The sequence below is a fragment of the Acomys minous genome (assembly GCF_964271855.1).
Source record: "Acomys minous genome assembly, chromosome: 3".
In the NCBI taxonomy this organism is placed as follows: domain Eukaryota; kingdom Metazoa; phylum Chordata; class Mammalia; order Rodentia; family Muridae; genus Acomys; species Acomys minous.
Window position 1 is genome coordinate 23,947,240 of NC_140485.1, and position 13,003 is coordinate 23,960,242.

Here is a 13,003-nt window from a genome sequence, read left to right on the forward strand (position 1 = left end):
GATGCTGGCACGTTTTTCACACGTTCTTTTTATGTGTGTATCCTCTAGTCCACGCAAGAACTTTAAAAGAGCAAGATAGAGCGCACAGGCTCCTGGCCTAGGTGGAGGGGCGTAGTGTGTTTTGGGTTTCATTAAAAAAAAAAAAAGCACGGCTTGGGGGGGGGGATGTTAGGATTTTTTTAAAGAGTTCGGAGGTGTTGAAAAGTTGGTTTCTTCGGAAGCATTGTTCCTGGGTTGGTGATGTCTGTCTTCTTAATGGTCTTCTGTGTGCCTTTGTTAGGACCTACTCCAATGACCTCACTTAATCTCAGTGACTTCTTTAAGGATACAATATCTAAGTACCATCATGCTGTGGGATATGGTGCTCTAGGATTTCAAAATATGGGTATTGTGTGGCATATTGTTTACCTGATGCATAGCTGTGACAAAATATCCAAGAGCATCAAATTCCCGGGGGAGGGATTTTTTATGGTTCATGGTCTCAGACGTGGATTCTTTAAGGGAAGAGAAGTGATGGCGGAACAGGCCTCACCTAGCAGTGGGGGGATGTGGCCAAGGCTGCTCACACCACAGTGGATCAGGAAGCAGGGAGGCATGAACCAGGGACCAGCTGTTGTTCACAGGCCCTTCCCCTAGTGACCCATTTCTCCAGCTAGTCCCTACCTCCAGAAGTTTCCAGATCCTCCCACAGTAGAACCTCGGGCTGAGAACCAAGAATTCAAAACACGCACCAGCCAGAGAATGTGTCACATTGAAACCCTAAAGGTCAGGGGAGAATTAACGTATAACCAGTTTTTCAATGTAACCCTGTCTGACTTGTAACTCACTATGTAGATCAGTATTGCCCTTTGACTCACAGAGGTCCACCTGCCTCTGCCTCCTGAATGCAGGAATTAAGGGCATGTGCTGCCGGGTCCAACAGTTAACTTATCTTTCTTTTTATGTGAATATCAGAATTTCTTTGTACTATCCTAGCTCCAGTGTAAAAATTCAATGCCTGTATGGACAACTGTTCCCAGTAGGGACAGCTCTAGGAGACACAGGCATGATGTTAGCCTAGTCAAACCGCCCTAAACACCTTCCTGCAGAAACAGGCCAGGCCATCTGTATGACCATGTCCTGGGGTGAGCTCTGTGCTCCCCATTCGCTCCAGTGGGCCCAGATGTCTTTCCTGAATTTTCAGCAGGCAGGGCTTCTGTTCCACAACGTTCTACAAGGAGTTGGGAAAGATCTCGCGATGGCCGTGAGCAGGAGAGGTAAGATAAGTAAGTGGCTGCTTGGTGAATCTGAGTGTCAATGTTTCAGAAGTTTTCTCATGGGCTAGCTTGGGGTCCTGGAAGAGAGAAGCTGTTTGAGTGGCATGTCTATTTGTCCTGTACCCCTCTGTACTTGGTCCTCCAAGGCCACCACACAAACAGCAAAGCAAGCCCCGTCTTTAGCAGATTCCTTTGCTGGTGGGGGGGCGGAGGCGGGGGGAATCAATGTACTTTTTAGCTGATTTAACATTACTTCTTCTCATCAAGTCCCCCTCCCACTTCCATGTCTTGTGTGTGTATGTGTGTGTGTGTGTGTGTGTGTGTGTGTGCCTTGCTGTGCTTAATTAGAGTTGCTTGCATGAGCACAGGTGGGGGGTTATTTCCTGAAGCACGAGGTCAAAATTCATTACATATATGCATAAAACTGCCAAGGAATAAAAAAAAATGAAAAAAAAAAAGAAATTAAAATATCAGACCTATGGATACAGAGCATAACATTCTGGCCCCTGAGAATGTAGGGTGCGCCCAGGGAACTTTTGTTTCTTAAGGACATAAAAGGGAAAATGGGAAATGTTGCACTGTCAGACAGTTAATGACAGACCTTTCTGGGAGCCGCACCACTAGGTGCTTTTGTCTGTGTGAACATCGCAGAATGTGCTTAAACTGACAGCTACAGTGTCTCCAGGCAGTATAATCAGGGGGCCACCTTCAGGTACCAGCCCATCACACACGTTGGCTGCCGCTCAAAGGTGACTCGCGTTTCAGTATCCTTCATCCTTGCGCAAAGTCTTGAACCTCCACAAAAGGCTCAAAGCCTGTCGGCTGTAGATGTTACCTTGTGTTATGAACATAATTAATTACAGTGCAACACAGAAATGAGTACACATTATTTTGCCTCCATATCCCCTAGGCAGCTATACAATCAAAACAAATTTACAAGTTTAATAAAAAAAACAGTCGGTAGGAGCCAGCACTTCCACGTTAATGTTAATATTCATTTAACTTTAAAATCTTTTACTGTGACGAAACAATGATATATGCGTACAGTGTCTCTTTTAATACTATGCTTCAAGTTGGGGTTTAATAAGAACGCATATTCTACCAAGACAATTAATCGACTACGTTTCATAGCTTACTCCAAACAGTACCTTCTGCTCAAGTGACACAGGGAGCACCTCGGTGTGCACGGGGCCAGGGTGCAGATGGATCACACAGCTCTGGGCCGGCCTTTTGGGTTTCAGTATTCTGAAGTCACTCTGTGCCCCATGCTGACGGCCTGGTCTCCCTCCACTCTTTGTCCTGTCGCTCCTCACAAACCACGGGCAGCACTTATGTTCATCTGCTTGATGCACTGTGGGCTTTGCATTATGTTTCAGCAAATGAGGACACTGGCTTAGAAACGGACCCATGTTCTCAAGCCCATCTCCTAGAGCTCTCAAACTGTGTGAGAGCCATGGGGCAAAATCCCGTTGTGACACACTATTTGTCCCTGCTACTGAGCTACCCATTCCTGTACCATCCGATTCTCACACAAAGTGAGCAGTGCTGTGTAGTATGGTCATGGGGTTCTGTAGGCATCAGCCTCGTTTTGGAACATTTTGGCCATGTGTCCTGTATGAACTGTTATTCTCCACTGTTCCCTACATCTTCATCTTTTCTAGTCTAACCCCTCCCCCACCTACTTCCTCCAGTGTACCTCACCTTGCCCGGAAAGTCCTTGGGCTTTGGGGACAAGGACTAGAATGTATGAATGAGGAAGAATGTGTTGCAGGAAAATATTTGGCTAGGCTCCAGGCAATGACCCCAGCTGGTGACACAGGGCTTGTCCCCTTCCACTCACTGTTTCTCTCTTCATTTGTTTCTCACACCCGTGGGGATAATGGGCACTCAAACAACTCATCTTGCATCATCTCTTGAATTAAGGATGCAGTTGGTGAGAAGGAGTTAAAAAAGCATCCTACGAAGGTGAAGATGTATGGAAGGCATAGAAGTAGGACTGAGGACTGATGAGGTTAAGACGTTATTGAGGAAAAGCAGTTTGCAAAGGTAAGGAAAAGAATGGTGCAAGAGGGTGAGTCAGTCAGCCTAGAGATTTGGTTCAAGCTCCGACCAGCTTCAGCAGCAGAAGAAACTCAGGGAATTTTCTAGGTTATAAATATGAGAAATCATGTCATATCTTGCATCTCCATCATCTCAAGTGTAAAATTTATTAATAACAGCATCCAATAATGCTATCCTTCTAGGAATCCAGTGAGCATGTGCACAGGGAAGCATTTTGTAAACTGTACACACAATCTCATGCAAACAATTAGACTTTGTGGCCACTCACCAGTCCAGAAGCTGGTCAGAATTGACTCAGGGCCTCTAAAGATAATACACGTGTTTATCATTTCCTAGTTCACAGTTCACTCAGTTCACCAGTTCACTTAGACCAGGTCAGCAGTTAGATTAGTTGGGGTATGGTCCATAAAGGGAGGGCTTTGATTAAGACACGCACATCTTTATGGTCTGAAAACCCTGGCATGCATCTCTCCCTACCCTATGGTTTCTACTTGGCAGACACACCAATTTTTCACAAGCAGTCCCAGGAGGAGGTCTAGTCCGCCTTTTCATCAATTCAACCCTTACCCCGAGAGGGGAACTGGGTTCCAAAGATGTCAGTTGACCTAGAGGATAGAGGTCGTTGTGTGCCATGTGCTTTGTGTTGTGTGGGTTTGCAAGGACAACTGGATGTGGTGGTTCCAAGTGGATGATGAGACGCTAAAGGCTAGTGCCACCACTGTGCAACTGTGGTCATCTACTGAGTTTGTATTCTTACTGGAAACAAACAGAATCTCAAGTAAGAAGGGCTGAAGTCAAATCTTGTCTATTCATATGGCCTTGAGTGAGCTTAAACTTTCAGCATCTCAGATATGTTTTTTATCCAAAAAAAAAAAAAAAGGTGGAAAACATGGGAACCAATCACAATGCTATTGCGTGGGAGTCAAGGAGGACAAAATATGCAGCAGGGTACCTTTCCACTGTGCAGGGCTGGATCAATGCCCTTGTTTAAATGAGGTACCTGTGAGCCTTGTATTTTTTCCGTCCTGAAGTCCATCCTCTGTCCCTCAGAGTAAGCCCCCGGATGGCTTTTCTGCACAAGGTCTGCATTCGGTAACAGGTGTCCGGTCCCTACCAATTTCTTTGCGGATTAAGTAGTCACAACCTTTCCATCTTTTCTATCTCACGGTTGCTCTGTAGACAGGGACTGTGAAGAGGTGAGAAGTGTAGCATCCATGGCAGAGCTAAAGGTCCACGCTGCACTTCTGCTAAAGCCAGTCTCTTGCAGTCCTTGGCTTGGAATACCTGCTTTGTGCACTTTCCATCATTTTTATGATAAGAAAGGTGTCAACTGCGGAATCTTGCTCGAGGACTGAGTTAGTGTAGAGCATTTCATTTCAGATCACTCCTCAAGATTTCAGTGGCAGTGTTCCTTATTCCATCTGGCAGTCGATTTTCTTCAGGATGACAAGAGCACATCATCTTTTGAGCCTAACTGTGGCAGGTTACAAGTTCCCCCATCCCAAACAGAGACATCTGTTTTCTTTAAAGGGATAACTCCTTTAAGGCAAGCAGCATGCTCAGGTCTGTTTAGAGATACAGCTCCCAGTAGGTCCTTACCCTGCCCCCACCCCACCCCACTACCTCACCCCTACCTCAGCTTCTCCCTTAGGACCAGAAGTGGCTCATCTAGCACGAGTTACAGAAGCCAGTTGCACACTTGATTTGACTGGCACCTCATAGGTGCACCTGGCCCAGCACATGAAGGGAGACGGGGTTAGCATTTGATGCGATGTGCGGCTGTCCGGAGAAAATCTGTTCTTACGCAGTCAACATTTTTAAAAATTTCACCTGAGGGAGGCTGACATCTTTCAGTGCTCATGGTGCACTGCCAACATGCTTTCTCCCTTTTTTGGGGGGCCAGTGACAACTGCCAAATTTTTTTTTCCCAATGGAGAGACATAGTTGACAGTTTTATTTTGCTACTGTCTGTGAGACACAGAGATAGTTTATTTAATTCTAAATTTTTAGGTCATTGATTATAAGACCATGCACCTGAAACCTTAGTTGATAATATGAACGAGGTAAGAACAGTTTTTTTGGGGGGGAGGGCAAGGAGAGATCATAGAGGAGGCCCTAGTTCTAAGATCTGAAGACCTGGGCTTGAATCCTTGCTTTCCCACAATTAGTTTGATGACCTTGTGTGAGACATTTAACCTTTGCTCCTCTTAATATCCTGCATGTGAGGTGGGGGATAATAAGGACTATAAATACTTCAAGTTAGCCGGTGAGTATGATTGTAGGTGGCACCAAGTGGAAAATTATCATCCCGGAGACATTATCCTTAGAGGCACTGTGAGCGGGGAGGCACATCATGAATTTTGTAGACTTGATACTGTAGTTTCACAGATGGGGGGGGGGGAATAAATCCTTATTGTATGTAACCCATCTAGTTTATGGTATTTTGTGTTACTGGCCCCCCCAAAATGAAGGTAATACTTAGCATAAATAACTGGAGCACGTCTCAGAAACTCATAAAACTTAGACATTGCCTTGCTCATCCAAAGAGATACCATGTTCATGGCTTGACAAATAGTGGTCAACTCGCTCCTGACAACTGAATATCATTCTGTCATCTTCTTAAGTCTTTCAGGTGAATAACTTGGTTGACATCAGGATATGTGGAGCCACCGAAGCTATGCAAGGCACGAAACCACACAAGAATGACCACACACTTGTTAACCTCATCTTTGGGCTATCTCTCTGTTGTCTATACTCAAGCTTATGTATGTATATGTATCTTGGGAAATTTACCTCGTAGAAAGATTATGTCCTCAATTCCATTAAAGAAGTAGTCTCACTGGTGCCAGCATCTGTACTCACCAAAAGGCAAGTCTGGCTGCCCAGAAGACAGGCTCCAAGAGAGCTGGGATCTGGATGGTATAGCCACAATTAATGATAAAAGCTGAGAGGTACATATGAGCCGGAGTGCATTGATCAGAAGCAGGACTTGCGATCCAGGCTTATTCCTGGGTGACTCTGTCAATGTACCATGCAAGAGACCAAGATCTAGTCTGCATAGTCACCAGGCTCCAGTGCCCACAAACTTGTCCTTGACCGTTACTCCTCTATCAGGAAACAATACATTCATTCTCTAGTGAGGCTGTAGTAAAAGCTGTTATAGTTGTGGTCTCATGAGTGCTTCTGGCATGTTCATCCACTCACTCATTTGTGGACTTGTTCATCCAACATATGGTTGGTCCAGTGGTCCAGTGTGTTTCAGGAACTCTTTAAGGTAATCAGTGACCCCCCCCCCCCAAAAAGACTCCTTTGTGTTCACAGAGTTCACAGTGTAGTGTAAATACATGGGTGAAAATTATTGCTGTAATGGAGAGATCACCTCTAACAAATGCTGTGAGGGACAGCAGCTAGGACCAGAAGGAGTGGCCAGGAAGGCTGTCTGTCTAGACAGCAGCACGCTCTATGAAAAGCCCCCACAATTCATTTTGGTTTTGCAGTGCTGCGGGGAAGGTATGGGACCTAGAGTTTTTGCATGCTGGGCAAGTGTTCTCCACCTCTGAAGGGCATCCTCAGCTTGGGATTTACATCTTAATACTGGTTGAAGTAAAATTGGAGGTGGGCCTGATCCCTGGCCTACAGGGATTCTGGGTAAGCTACTGTCTGAGTCTCTGAGAGGGAAGATAGATAGCCCTGGCTTTGAGGTAGGATACTGGCTTTTAAAGGTGTGTGTCCGGTCCTGGGAGGCATTTATGAGCAGCCTTGGAGATTTGCTTATAAAGTTGCAGAGAGAGAGAGAGGAGCAAAGGAGTTCAGCAAGGAGTCTTACAGGGGTCAGGGGGAAGTGAAGCGAAGGCAGAGCTTAGGGTTCTGGAAGGCAGAGTCGCAAGACAGTGGCAGGGAGTGGCAAGGAGGTTTTTGTGTCACTGTTCTGTCCTTGCAACTATGCTGTCTCATTAAACCTAGTTTGCTAAACTGGTTTCAACCGTAAGTAGTTTTTGCTGTAGACACAAACTAACACTGGGCTGTTTAACTCCTTGGCCAGTTCTCTTTGCTTTTCCGGTCTGTGTGTGAGAGTGTCAGTGGGTAGGCACAGTTGAGGAAAAGATGCTGCTCTCTGCTTGTCAGCACTGAGCTTCTAGCCCCACGGCCTTGGAATGCGGACTTCACTCCCACAGGCAACTCCTCCCCGCTCCCCACTCTCCCTTTTCTGCTAGTTAACTTTCATCAGTGACCCAGTAAGTTCACATTGCCTGAGGTTGCCTAAAACCTTTAGATGATTTTTTTTTCTTTTCAGTTTAGTGGCCATTGTCACCTGAGGCAATTGGTTAAGTTTAATCCTGGCTGAACATTGTCACCTGCATTGGAGGTGCTTTCAGGAACTCTGAGGGCTTGGAGCCCGCTGTGGGCAGCTTTAATTTTTTTGGATGCAAAACCTGTGCCATCCCAGTCCATTAAAGCCTTAAGTGCCCTCTAATGACAGCACATTACTTCTGTGGAGTGAAAGGTATTAGAGAAATAAAGAAAAGCATGGCTTTGGGGGGATTTTATAAGAGGAAGAGATTTTGTTCCTTCAGCTTTGCTCTTGATCATTGGTTCGCCCATTTGCCTATTTGCTAAACGAATATATACAGTTTATTGAGTATGCACTGTTTGCTGAAGATGAGGAGGGAGGGGAAGAAATGCTTTAATTTGGCTATACTTCTAAAGTGCTTGCTTGGCATGGAGATGGACTGAGGTGGCTGGGAGGTCCGGTCTGGGATGCCGCAGCTGGGGACAATGACTACGTGACTTAGATTCTCTTGTCTTGATCTCCCTTGATGTTTCTTTGAGGGCTTTTGAGTGAAATTTTCCTGCATGTACTATATGGCTATGTAAGACATCTGTGTTTTCTTAAATATCAAGAATAGGACAGGCATGGTGGTGGATGGCTGCCTTCCCAGCATCCAGGCAGCAGAGGTAGAAGGATCAGGAGTTCAAGGGCATCTTCAGCTTCACAGAGAACTGAAGGCCAGACTGGGATTCATGAGCCCCTGTTTTGAAATAAATTAATAATAAACAAGTTGTATAAAATAAAAATAAAACTTATGTTTTAAAATGTCTATTCGCAGAAGGATAAAAGTTAAATGTGTCAGGATCATCCTGAGACTCTAGAGAGAGTGTCCATAAGAGCAAGGGAGGGGAGGAGGGGAGGGAGGGAGGGAGAGAGAGAGAGAGAGAGAGAGAGAGACAGAGAGAGAGACAGAGAGAGAGACAGAGAGAGAGACAGAAGGAGACAGAGAGACATAGGGAGGAAGAAGGAAGAGAGATACACAGAGACAGAGACTGACAGAGAGAAAACATCACACAAATTATATGGAGAAATGGTTCAGTAGGAAACAGGTAGAGATGGCATTCAAAACGGGCCTGGAGCTGGAAGCTGGGAGCTGGGAGCTGGGAGCTGGGAGCTGGGAGCTGGGAGCTGGGAGCTGGGAGCTGGGAGCTGGGAGCTGGGAGCTGGGAGCTGGAAACTGGGAGCTGGGAGCTGGGAGCTGGGAGCTGGGAGCTGGGAGCTGGGAGCTGGGAGCTGGGAGCTGGGTTTGACTCCCTGATACTCATGTCAAAAGCTAAGAACAGCAGGGTGTGCTTGAAATGCCAGCACCAGAGAGGTAAGGATAGGGGAGCCCTGGGATCAGTGTAACCACATTGGTGACTTCTAGGTTCAGTGATACAGCCTGTGTCAAACAAACAAACAAACAAACAAACAAACAAAGATACTAGGGAGTTAAATAAAAGTAGGCTTTGAAAGAAAGATTAAGAATTTTTGAAGAGGCAGGAAACCCAGTTTACAAGATGAAGATTTCACACAAGATCTCTTCTTCAGAGCATAGAAAAGTATGCTAATGCCAGGAGCATGGAGCTTTGAGAGTGTGTGAAGAAGGGAGGAGCTAGGAGAGACTAAATTGAACAGGACATAGGATGTCACAAGAGGTTGAATAAGACAGAGTGACAGTGCTATGGGTGGAGGCAAAAGTCTCCTCAGATAGAGACATGGACAGGTTTGTGCCCTCTCTGTGTCCCTGAGTGGGACCTAGGCAGAGTGGGAGGGCAGCTACAGGGCACCAAGCCAGAATCCCCCTCCGGAATCTCATTAAGTCTTGGGATGAGGCCCAGCATTCTTTATGTTCAAATACTTCATGTAAAATCCAGACCCTGTGCCAGGTTGGGCTTTGCTGACGCTCTGTGGTCCTTTCATGGTGCTCACAAGGAAACGTGGCAGCCTGGCGAGGTGAAGCCACTTCCCAATGTCACCAGCTAATTATTGGCAGAAGCAGGACTCAAAATGCAGTCCTTCTGTTCCTAGTCACGCATCCCAGCTGAGCCAGGCCGAGAGTTTTGACCCATGTGGCTTTCTCACTCACCTTCTCTCTTTCGTCTTTCTGCGTGGGTGGAGGGAGGAGAGAGCAGGTTTCTTTTCAGGGTGTTGGAAGTTTTGTGTCCCTGCCAAGGTCAGTTCAGCATTCTTATTAACATAAGGCAAATAATAGATGCCAAAAATCTAAGGACATAAATAGTTTAATGTGGCCCAGACTGTGTTGCACTTTCTTTCAGGCCAGTACTTCAATCTTTATTTACTTTTATGTGTTGCTGGCTCCGGGCCATGAGGTTTTTTCCATCAACAGATATGGCTGCTGATTGAAGCTATTTGCTTTCTGCTCCAGCAAAGAGGAGAGACCTTTTCTCCAAAGCAGGTGTTTTTTTTAGATCAAGATGGGCTGTTGGATGGCACAGTGGGGAATATACTTAGCAAAGCAATGCCATAAATTGAACTCGTGTCGGCTCCTGATTTAATGCTTTCCTCGATTCCATCATGAATTATATATTATTTTTTAGATTGATCATTTCTCCCGCTGATAAAGGGACAGTGCCGTGCCTAGTGGGTTTGGCCCCTGACCTAAGAAATAGCCTGATTCATCCGAATTCCCAGGGATGACAACTAGGATGAACTCTGGAGACTGCACATCTGCAGAGCAAGTGCGGGGCGGGGCAGGCTGGGTGCAGAACTCTCCTTTCCTTTCTAGTGCATCTGCATCGACTGCCATAGCATTCTTCAGCTTTGTGCCCAGTGTAATTTGCAAACTGATTGTTACTCTTTGGGAGCCTTCCTTGATTAAATAGTAACTGCACTTATCACCCTCTGACAAAAGAGACAGATGAGTGTCTTGACAGAGGACAGGCTTAGTGCCTTGGATAACAACTGTTGGTGTCTGGTGTCTACTGTGGACTACAGTATGCTTAACCCCTGGATGTTTTATCTCTTTCTAAAGCAGTTTGTCTATAAAGAGTTTGAGCCAACATAATCTTATAAAGAAACACAAACAGGATGCTTTGCTTTCCTTCTCAGGACACTTGGTTCAAACATTACCTAGTCATAATGTATCTGACAAACAGTTTCTGTTGATCAGATGGGGAAACTGAGGCACAGGGAATTTAGAGGATTGCCCAAACTTGTCCAGAGCAGGGAAGAAAGGCACTAGCATAAAGCATGGGTGACCTTGTGATCAAGTGGTGATTGAGATCCAAATGGGTCCCTTCAGCTCCATTTTGTTCCTCTGGAGGTGGCTTGAACGGCCACATTTCTAACAAGGCTAGGATCTGTGACTCTTTGATAGGTATCAGAGACTGTTGGGAATGCATATATGGCCTGGTGCATAGCTGGGGCTTTTAATTAAAGTGTATCAGGGATTGGGACATGCACCTTCAAAGATCTTCCTGTAAATGTATGGCCAATTGTGGTGCAGAATGCATGCCAACCTCTTATTTTACAGAGGATCACACAATGAGAAATGTAAAACAGAGTCAGGATGCCTGACATTTGAACCCACTTGGTGGGGACACTTGGGAACTGGTAGTACCACCAGGAACACCTTAGCACCCTTGGGAGGTAGAGTTTGCTCCTTACTTCTGAAAAACATAGCCTGCCCTGGAGCTTTGTGACTCTTTGATAAAAACACTCCTGGCTTAGGGCCATGCAGGCCCAACAGTTGGTTCAGGTAAGTGTCCCCTTTATCAACACCAACCCTCTCATATTTCACAGCCCTCCTTGCTTCTTCCATCAGAATTTGTCTGTATCCTCTGGGGCCTGGCTCATAAACTGCCTTTTCCATGCCTTTCCCAACTTCTCTCTAAAGCTCTTCCTTTCCTTGTCTTTCTGGAACTTGGTTCCTCCATGGCTTCTTCCTTAGCTATTGTACCCAAAAGCATCTATCTGTCATCCACCACAGAGACTTAAAGGCTTGCATAATGCCATTTATTTGTTGAGTTCAGTTGTCTACTTAACTTATGCTACTTTTGAACAATTAGCCCAAAAGATCCTTTACTGATTAAACACACACGCACGCATGCACGCACGCACGCACGCACGCACGCCACCACCTACTAGAAAGGGAATAGTTGACAGACCCCTCGTGACATAGTTAAATGCTATGTCTATGTGTGTAGACATGACAGTCCCACATGGCCATCCTGGGACTGCTGAGTCCTCAGCATATTCCACATCAGCTGCCCATTGTCTTCCTGTGCCCTGAGGCTGATTTTAATTTAGCTTCTCCCATATTAGGAGCAGAAATCCATTTCGGTTCCATTTGTTCCCTTTCCCAGGCCCTTTCTCCTCTGTAATCAAATCCGACTGCCTGGCCTGTCTTAACCAGCCTTATTCTAGGCTGCCGCAGTGGACAGGACAGGGTGTGGTGATGCTTCTGTGGGTGGCACCCTTGCTTGGAGGGATGAGGATTACAAGCTGCAGCTAGCATTAGTGGAGAGTTCTACCTTCTCTCTTCATCTGCAGATCCCAAGCTGAGATGGGACCAGACCCTTCCTGTGTATCCTGTCATGCCTGGCAAACTGTCTTAAAATGACCCTGAGGGAGGGATTTAGATAAACAGATGGAACTGGGACTGGCAAAACTTTCTGTTAGAGCAATACCAGGTGGGCCTGAGAAGACAAAGTCCTCAGGACCCACTGTCAGCAGACATTTAAAGGGGGGAGGGGTTACCTGAGGAGGGATTCAACCAGCCCTCTGGGCCACCTCATAAATCCAACCCCAGTCATGCTGAGAGGCTCTGGTACTGTGTACATGTGGCTCCCTTTGGTGAAATACCCCTTATTCCTGCCGCTCTACCTCGGTAATCTTGGCTTAGCTTTGGATACCAGCTCACACCCAAATCCAGAGGCCTTTCTTGAGACTGCCTCATTAGAGTGCTGGGTCAGCATATTGAGACTTCAGGCCTGGTCACTTTTCCTTGCAGAGCAACATCACAGAATGTTGAACAGCATCCCCGTCCTTTGCGCGCTAGAAGCCGTTAGCATCTCAGCATTCTCCTTCCCTTACACACTAGAAGCCGGTAGCAGCATCTCTTATTGTGACAAAAAAGTCTCTAGATGTTGTTAATCACCACTTGGAAGCTAAGGATCATTTTTTTCCCCACGACCTGAGAAATAGCTTTAGACTGCTATTTCAACCTCACTCTCTGCTTCTCTTTCTTTGTAATGTTTGCCATACTCTTCACATGGCTAGATTTCTTTGTGTGCCTGTGTGGCCTGTGTGTGAGGTGCACACACATGTGTGGGGTGTGTGTACCCATGCACATGTGCAGGGGCTGGAGGAGAGGGCCTGTTTTCCTGCTCCATCACTCTCTGCTTCGTTCCCT

General features: G+C 46.1%; 1 protein-coding gene across 1 annotated transcript in view; it reads left to right on the forward strand.

Annotated features, from left to right (window-relative positions):
• Window positions 1-3,280: 3,280 nt before the first annotated feature.
• Window positions 3,281-13,003, forward strand: part of LOC311593560 (uncharacterized protein) — a 135,697-nt gene continuing 125,974 nt past the window's right edge. The window contains exon 1 of the mRNA XM_084774927.1: window positions 3,281-3,302. The gene's annotated coding sequence lies outside the window, so the exon portion shown is untranslated. The remainder of the gene's footprint in view (window positions 3,303-13,003) is intronic.